Below are 8,097 nucleotides of genomic sequence, written 5' to 3'. Positions count from 1 at the left end.
CGAAGAGAAGGATGAGGGGATGGAGTAAATGGGTGGTAGACATTAAAGGAGGGCACGTCATGTAATAAGTACTGGGTATTTTTTTAAAGAATTATTTATTTATTTATTCATGAAAATAACACAGAGAGAAAGAGGGAGAGACACAAGCAGAGGGAGAAGCAGGCTCCATGCAGGGAGCCTGATGTGGGACTCGATCCTGGGTCTCCAGAATCACACCCTAGGCTGAAGGCAGTGCTAAACCGCTGAGCCACGGGGGCTGCCCAGTACTGGGTATTATACAAGACTGATGAATCACTGACCTTTACATCTGAAACCAATAATACATTATATTCCAATTAATTGCATTTAAATAAAAAATTTAAAAATAGCTGGATGATTCTTATAAGATGGGCTATGGATAGACTCTTAGTCCCGGATTGGAGATGAGATGGAACAATGAATAAAATCTAAAGTGTTGACTGTACAAAATGCTTTTCTACATAAATCCTTAGCATTTACAGATTTAGCATTCATGATTTTGAGTAGTCACAGGTGAGTTTAAGGGATAATGTAATAATTTTTTATGGAGATATGATATTGGGGAACTGGTGTGGAGTTATAATTCATAGCAGAAATTGAGACAAGTAATGAGTTCAGAGTCTGCTTCTCAAACCAATTCTTGTTGCTATCTTCTTAAATTATTGCAGCTTTTCTTTTAAATAGGAGGAAACTATATAGTATCTTGGATTAACGTATTTGAAGATATGAGATTTTCAGATATGTGCCCCAAATGTCAGGAGTCTATTATATTAGCACCACTTTCTAAATTCAATGTGGAAGGAAAATGAATCAACTAAATTGGGAAAGCCTGATAACAGGGGACGATACATAGTTGCCCAGCATGACCTATCAATTCCATATTTCAGAGTGTTGCACAGCAAAACCTTAGGCTAAGTGTAAACACTTTTTGTATTTATTCTCAATAATAAGTGAGGATAATAATGGTTGCAACACAGAATGTTTGTTTTGACAGTTCTGAGTGGGGACAATTAAACGAGACTTTTCCTTATCTAAAGGGATATTGTCTTAACCTGTTTGAACTGCCATAATGAAATACTGTAGACCTGGTGGCTTTAGCAACAAAAATGCATTTCTCTCATTTCTGGAGGCTGGGAATCCCAGATCAAGGTCTAGCAGAGTTCAGTTTCTGGTGAGAGCTTCCTTCCTGGCTTACAGAGGGCTCCTTCTTGTGCCCTCTTATGGGCCTTTTTCTCTGAGTGCTCATAGGAAGAGAAGGGAAGAGCTCCACTGTGTCTCTTCTATCAGAATACCAATCCCACTGAATCTTGACCCCACCCTAATGCCCTTGTTTAACTTTAATTATCTCCTTTTAGGCCCTATTTCGAAGTAAGTCACATTGAGGGACTAGAGCTTCAACATAGGCATTTAGAAATACACAATTCAGTTAAAAACAGATATTTTTCTATGAGAAGTAATATCATGGCTAAAATCTGACATACTAACTCTATTATAGAGCTTACAACATTGTGGCATAGAGAGCTTGACTAACAGTTCCAAAGTTACATAGGTAGTTCGCGGAAGAAAAAAAATTATAATCAAATAGATTATTTGGCTTCCATTCTCTGGTAATTGGTACTTTAAAAATTATGCCACTCTGAATGGTGTGATCAAGCATATCAATATATATTGTTCATTGACCAGACTGCACTAATACATAAAGGAAAGGAATTCTACTCTAGCTAACATAGCTTTTTCCGGTAAATGTCTTGAAAAGCACTTTGAGTCAGGTAATGTTATAGAAAAAGGGTCATCAAAGTTAACTTCTAACATACTTCAAATTTTGTCTTCTGATTCAGAAATACATGTCCACTCTTAAGGGATTTATTGTCCATAACTCCATGTACCAGCTGAGTTTCTATTTGATATGGCATTTGAGCAGATGGGTCCTACTAGACGAATAAGCATTAGCTGATTGAGAAGCTAAGGGCAAGGCAATGTGGTATTAATGCCACATGCTCTCTTGTCTTCCATTTTTAAATCTCAGAAGAAGTATCTATCATCTCCCAGATATTGATTGAAAAGCTGAGGGTGAACTAACTTTTAAAAGTTCCCCAAAACAAAGAACCTGCAAATATCTAATGTTAAATCAAGATTTGTGGAAAAGCTTTTCCAACTAGTCCATTCAAAATAGGCTTAAATCAAACTCAAGGACGAGTAAAAAGGAAACATGAATATATTAATAATTAAATAAGAATAATATTTTTAAAGGTTGACATGAAAATGCAATAGTTGAAAGATAAAATATCCTTGAAGCAATTACTTATTTAACAAATACATTTGAGTATCCTCTGCATAACAGCAAATATGTTAAGTCCTGGGATATAGTGAAGAAAAACACTAAGAGTCCAGTGGAAGATTAAGAGAGATACATGAACAATTATAATAAAAGGATAGAAGGGCTATAATGGAGGATATTTATTGTGCTGAGAAGTGTTTGTTGTTGGTTTTTAATTTTTTTTTCCAGAACAATCCAGTTAGACTTGCTGGAGTCTCTAGTCAGGAATACCAACCTGATACCCTGAAAGAAGTGTTATCTAGGCTGAGACCTGAGCATGAATGGGATTTATACATTTGGGATGCTTCTTTCAGTCTGATAGAAAAACATTTATGAAATAGACTCTAAAGTAAGAAAATATAAGGAATTCAAAGATTAAAAATATTTCATTTTATATGGTTAGACCATAACATTTGAGGAAAAGAGTAGCAAAACTAATACCATTTATTACATTATGTTTTGGTTGTAAAGCCTGTGGATTTAACTCTGATAATTATTGTGAGTACAATCTAATATGTTCAATTCTTATTTTTATGGTTTCTGAATATTCTGGTATGTATAGCTTTAAATAAAAGACATTATCCAAAAAGCAATAAAGAGCCCTTAAAGGGCTTTATATGGGTGTGTCCTAATAATATTTTCTTTTTGGAGCACTTTAGATGCAAAGTGGATAATAGATTGTAGCAGAGAAAGACTGGAGGGAAGGATCTCAGCTAGGAAACTCAATGGGAAAAATAATGAGGCTGAAATGAGATGGTGGCTGGATAGTAAGGCAAAGAGGGTAGATTGTGGAAAATTTTAGAAAACAAAATAGACATGAGTTGGTGATTGATTAAAAGATGACCAAAGTTTGATGTCTTGGTTTCCTGGTTTGGGTAGCTGGGTTATTAAAAATAGAGAAGATGAATAAGAAGTAAATTTGTAAGTAAATACTTACAGAATTTAGTTTTGTACATGCTTGTTTTTGAGTGATCTATGCTTAATCCAGTAACAAATAGAGTATTGAAGGTTAAACAAATTTGGATTAAAAAATAACTCTCAATATGAAAATTCTATTATAGTACATAACCCTTTAGTTTAAGTATTAAGCTGGTAGATTGTTTACAAAATATATATATTTTTAAATATGGGCAGCCCTAATCTGCCTCTCCTTATATTACACACCCACAATTCAGTTTACTCTTCTTTCTAACCAAAATAGAGGACCATCACTTCTAAAAAAATGCCCAGTGAATTTTGAGAAATCTTCTTTTTCAAAGCCCAGGTCAACATTTACTGGACATGTTCATGTCTGAATCCCAGTGTAATGCAAACTACGACATTTCTTAAACTGACAAATGAATATTTTGAGAAATCAGATAAAAGAACTTTGAGTTATAATCCTCTGCTTCTCAAAGTCTTAAATTATCTGCTACATGCTGAGCTACCTTCTGCTTTCTTTAAGCATTTATAACTTTTCTTTATTCCCCTCTATTTCAGTGAGGTCATTCACATTAAGATCACTAGTAATCAAATCTTGGAAACACAATTCTCCCAGATTAATTCTTCTTGCTCAAGATTGCTTTAACTCTTCAAGATCTTTAGTGATTCTATACAAATTTTAGGATTTTAAAAAGATTTCCGTGAAAAATGCCATTGGAATTTCGGTAGGGATTGCATTGTATCTGTAGATTACTTTGGGCATTTTAACAATATTAATTCTTCCAATCTGCAAATACAGGATATCTTTCCACTTGTTCATGTCTTCTTTGATTGGTTTATTTTTGATTGTTTAAATAAAAATGCTTTACTGATTTAGCAAAAGAAATGCATATTCTGAAATTTTCTTTTTATATCTCTGTGTGAACTCTTGATGGTTTCATGGCTTAACAAATTATTTGAGGACAACCTACTTTAAAGGAATACCAGATAAAATACTAATTCTGGACACATTCCCAAATGTTAAAAATGTTTAAAAGAAAAACAAACTCTACCTTTTCTTGTTGACGTTTTGATAGATGACATACTAGAAAACCTCTGGTCATAGAATTTAAGATACTGCAATGAGTGACAGTTTCTACTCAGCTAATTGACAACCAGGGACAAAAATAAATCAAAAGAAGTGCATTATGATATCACTCAACATGACCTGTTAGGAAATGTTACAGTGTTTGTTTTTTGAAAGTGAGGCTATATTTTTGTATTACAACATTGAATAGTTGGTTACCTCTTGTAAAGAAAAATATCAAGTAAGTCTTTCCTTGAAGTATTTAACATGTTTCTGTTTAAACGATTTAGCATAATTCCATGCATTTTCTTCTTCCTCTTTTTAAAAAATATTTTATTTATTTATTTATTTATTTATTTATTTATTTATTTATTCGAGAGAGAGATAGACAGAATGTGAAGCAAACTCTGTGCCAAGCACAGAGCCCAACATGGGACCCAATCCCACAACCACAAGATCATGACTGAGCCGAAACCAAGAGTTCAGAGGCTCAACCAACTTAGCCACCCAGATACCCTAAGAATTGTAAGCATTATATTCAAAGAGATCTTAAAAATTATAGTCAATATTATTGTATAATTTTATAGTTTCAATATTTCTATTAAAGTCTAATAATTACCAAATTTCAAAGTCCCATAAATATGAGTATCATGATTTCCACCCTCATTGTTTTTCCTTATATATGATAGAGATTCAAAAATAAATTGCATTTGCTCAAACAAAAATTGTCTGAGGAGACGCTGAATATTAACAAAGGACTCACCTTTGAGTCTCATTATGTGATATAGGAAATGTAATAAGAATAAAAATAAGTGCTTATATCTGTACTGGCCTAAAGAGTGAGTAAAAACATTTAATCTTTAGCAAAGTAAAATAATTTTTCTCCTGAAATTTTCTAGCTAATTGCACCATTAGAAAGGAGAACTAATCAGCCTTGAACACCTGCTCTATGGTTTATATTATGCTGCACGCACATGGTTCAGTTCATGATAAAATATTCAAAAGTCCAAGGTTAAATGAGAACCATGTAAATTAGAGGGTTTTTTAAAGGTGAAATATGTTTTAAGTTTATAAGATCCTATTTTTTTAATGCTGAGTTTATATAATTTCTTAGTGTTAAAATGATTTCATTTTATTAAATGATAGAACCTGATAGATGTGGAGTTTGCTTTCACAGTTATTTGGAAGAATGTAGAAACCCTCCATGAGTTGATAGTGGTTTGAGAAAGTGCTATAGTTTCATGGAATGTGAAATTATGGAAATTATGATTGAACCTTACAAGATACCTTCACAGTATTTACTATTATTCTAATAGAATGGATGATAAATGGAGGAAAAAAAAAAACAAAAACAATAGAATGTTCCAGGTCATCAGACAAATAATGAAGAGGTGATGGCAAATTCAAAGAGAAACAAACGGAAATCAGTTGAGTGTTGATGTATTAATGTATCGACTACCATTGATTGAACTATTACTGTGTATTCTTTCCTCTCTTAGAAAAATAAAACCATCTTTAAAGCTGATACGTTGAATAATTACTTTTGTCATATTTCTTACAGTCAGTCTACCACATTTAAATGTGGCTTTTTGCATGCTCTTCCTGTAATGTCTCTTCTTATTTCTTTCCTAGATGGATTTAATGGCTTGACAATAATGTGGATCTAAATAACAAAAGATGCAAAGAGAGGTTTAGAAGAGGCTGTTGTTTGAGAGGAATGGATTGTCCTTCTTTGGGAGAAAGACCAGAAGTAAGTTTTAAAATTAAAAATAAATTATTAAAATATGGAAAATCATGGTACCAAATGAGAAGGTTTGCATGCAAGGTAATTCGCTAAAGTTTAAGCTAAATCTCAAAACTATAGTGACCGTCACAGTGGGAAAAAAATAGTTATCAGTGAAAATCTAAGCAGGAGGTTAAGTGTAGTGAGGCCGCAGCTCATGATGGATAGGACGGGCTTATTTGTCTGAGAAGTTGTGGTTTAGGGAAAAAAAAAAAAAAAAAAAAAAAAATCCAGTCTTGAGAGGCTAAAGTTTCAATATAGAAATCAGTCACAAAGTATAGCAATGGAAATCATTGAGCCAATTGGATAGTCACTGTCTAATTCCTATCTATAGAAAAAGACTTTTCTGATTTGGAAGTAAAACTGGATGATGAAAGAAGGTGGGCTGATGAAAGGGCCCCTTGCAAAAGATTTATTTAGTTCCTAATTTGGAGTACTGGTTCTTAGCTGATTTGCACTTTAGCCTTAGTTAGATTCTCTTTCCTCTCTCTCACTTTCTTCAAAATGTGCATGCCTAGAAAACAAGACTGATGGAGTACCTAGCTAGTTCAGCAGGGAAAGGAAAAGATATTTATTTTATGGTTTTAATTTTTTAAATTTGAAATCAATTAATTCAGATATGGTGTATATTAGTTTATGCTTTTAATTTCGAATAATATTAGTGACCTACTCCTTTCCCAGGTTATTTTCAGATATTGGGGACAGATTATGTGAGGCACAGATGACAATATATTATTAATATATTATTATATATATTAATATGCTTGATGAATCTAAACATGATGGTCTTCTGTAAAAGGTATACTAAGTAACCAGTCTCAATTTTAAAAACATATGGAGACATTAAATAATAGAAATTTCAGAATAATCTTTTAAAGAAATTTATGACAGCAAATTATATTTCATGAATTAATTTTGCCATCTTCCAGCTTGAAACTTGAGACTTTATTAATCAAAATGCTAGTTATAAAAAAATGGTACAATTTGACTTGTGTGTTGGGAGTGTGGGTATAGAATAATCTGAACATTTTTGGAACACATTTTCCAGCTTAAGTCAAAACTGCATTTACTGTAGCAAGCCAAAAATCATGGGATTCATAATTATCAATAACTAATAGTTAATTAATGGTTAATTATTTCTGTTTGCTCCAAGGATTCTGCTTTGAAAAAAATCTCAAATTTGTTTCAGAACAAATTTACATAACCTTGGAAGGTTGGAATTAGATGATCCATGATTTGTAATAGTTTGACACCATTTACTTCAAAATGTGAAAGCAAGACTCATTCAATAAAAAAAATGTACGTTGAATTTTGAATGTTGAATTTTGGTCTTTCCCCAGACTACTGATATGTGGTATGATACTCTCTTCTGATGCTGGGCAGGGACAGTGAGCAGCAGTTCCCAGTCAGCCATATAATCATGACAATAAAGAACTGACCAACTTTCTATACCCATACAACCATTCTGTTTTTCACTTTCATTACTTTGCTTAATAAATTATATGAGATAACACTTTCTTTACTTTGCTTAATAAATTATATGAGATAACTTAACACTTTATTATCAAATAGGCTTTGTGTTGTTTGATTTTGCTCAACCATAGGCTAATATATGTGTCTTGCACATGTTTGAAGTAGGCTAGGCTAAACTATGATGTTCAGTATTTTAGATCTATTAAATGCATTTCGACTTGATATTTTCAACTTACGATGGTTTCTTTTTGGGCCATAACTCATGGCAAATCAAGAAGATCTGTATTCTAAGAGCTGTACCTATCTAATAATTAGGACGTATTATTGCCTGTACTCATGGGAAGGGGTGCAGTGGTAGAAACTGCAAAACAAACATATGAATACTTGCAAAAGTTTTGTAAAATCCAAAGAAACCATGTCTATAAAACGTCTGTGTGACACCAGAAGTGCAAGGTGTGAACATTAGTCCCAGCATGAATGGTGGGACTAAGATTGGCAGCAGATTCAGCAGAATGGTAG

The sequence above is a fragment of the Canis lupus genome, chromosome 34 (genome assembly GCF_003254725.2).
Source record: "Canis lupus dingo isolate Sandy chromosome 34, ASM325472v2, whole genome shotgun sequence".
Classification (NCBI taxonomy): Eukaryota; Metazoa; Chordata; class Mammalia; order Carnivora; family Canidae; genus Canis; species Canis lupus.
The sequence above is the reverse complement of the archived record's forward strand: the minus strand, read 5'-3'. Positions refer to the sequence as shown.